Here is a 1,910-nt window from a genome sequence, read left to right as displayed (position 1 = left end):
CGCAAGGCCACGACCCCGAAACTCCTTTTTCACAGAGATCCTTTTTAGTTCCCAAGCACCTGGCTCCTCCACACAGGGCAAAATGCCCAACATCCCGACAATAGACCCTTTCAGTTCTGCAACCCAAAAGCAGCTAATGCTTCCAGGCTGCATGTAGGAGTTCCTGATGTCCAGCAGATCCTCTCTGAGCCCAAGCTGAATACCCTGCTCAAAAATATACTGCACTGCCATCCGAGTAGCCAGCATAACCCCTCCAACACACAACATGCAGGTCAGGATCGAGCCGGAGAGGATATAAGTGAGAAGACAGAATCCACACAGCATAGCTTGAATCCATGGTTGCTTCAATGACAGAAGATACACAGTTCCAACATGCTCTCTGAACCCAGTGGAGTATATCGTCCTCACAGCAGAGTAATCTGCATCCTGATACTCACGGATCTGATACCACAACATCAAGGCTTAAGGACTGAGATTCAAGTGGGATTGTGAGAAAATCAGAAGACAACATATATTTACAATAAAGAAAGTGCGTTCTTAATCTGAGACCATTTTAGAAAGCTAATAGCATAATGCACGTAAATGCATTAAATGTCAAATATATTGTTTTTTAAAGCTTACCGTTACACAGGCTTTTCCTGCTGGAACTGTTATTCACAGCCCAGACCTATCAGAGACATGTCACCAAACTTGCTTTAATACTGTTATAGGTGCAAAAAATCTGTGCAAAATGTTGTCCAGAAATGCAATTATTCGTTATTACATTATTACATAAGATAATTAAATATTTGAGCTATGTCATTAGATGCATTTTCAATTCAGAGGACCGAATGTGAAACTTCCCATAGGAAATCACATGATCTTCAGACCACTGATGTTGCTTACTGAGCTAACCAAACCGGAACAGAAGCAAGTCAGGATGATAAATCAAACTCAGAAAAGCTGTGCTATGCATTAATAATATTTATAATCAAAACATGAAAGCAGTTCATTCAGAAAAGTTTTTATTGATTTAGGTTATTACAACAAATTACATTTGGTTTTATTAGAACAAACAACTTTATCCAGATGCTTTGAGTCATTTAAACATTCAATCACAGGTCAGTCACATCTTACATTCTTTCATAAATTAAAAACACAGAATAGAAAAAAGTCAACTACATAGTAAAATTAGACATGATGATTCTGTTATTTTGCTAATAAGCTTAAACTATTAATATCGATTAGTAAATTTCATATTCTCGCTGCCATTGTAATCAACATCAACGCCCCGGAGGTGGAAATTTAACATATATCATTTGTGTTGGAAGCAGTTCCTGTTGAGCACCATCTGACAATTTCAAAGCATTTACATCTCATGCCTCTCATCAACCAAAAACAAATACTTGACTTACAGGAAACTACTGTTTTTCAGATTTACTGAGTCATAGAAGTGGACAGGCTATGAATAAATAAATAGAAATGATCTGAACCAACATAATCTCAAGAACTACAGACTCCAAGCACACGTCCCTTAAATGCTTCTGGTTCAGTGGTGAGATGAATATTCTGACAGGACAAGATCTGGACACTTTTAATTCAAGGATTTTAAATGGATAATTTACCCAAAAATGAATATTCTGTCATCATTTACTCACCATCATGTATTTCCAAATCCATACAACATTGGTTAATCTCCAAAACCAAATAAAGACATTTTTAGAGGGTTCTGTCTCTCGACTGAAAGTCCAGGAAACCGAAACTTCCAAAAAAAGGTCATAAAGGCATCAGAAAACTAATCCACATTAATCAAGTGTTTTCATCTTTTGAAGATTTTTGATCAATTTATATGATAAATTTTTTTTCACATGTTGTATAAACACACATGCATAAAGCACATTGCATATGGTAAACATAAAAGCTTGTGCATG

The sequence above is a fragment of the Sinocyclocheilus grahami genome, unplaced genomic scaffold, assembly GCF_001515645.1.
Source record: "Sinocyclocheilus grahami isolate Dianchi unplaced genomic scaffold, SAMN03320097.WGS_v1.1 scaffold1343.1, whole genome shotgun sequence".
In the NCBI taxonomy this organism is placed as follows: Eukaryota; Metazoa; Chordata; class Actinopteri; order Cypriniformes; family Cyprinidae; genus Sinocyclocheilus; species Sinocyclocheilus grahami.
The sequence above is the reverse complement of the archived record's forward strand: the minus strand, read 5'-3'. Positions refer to the sequence as shown.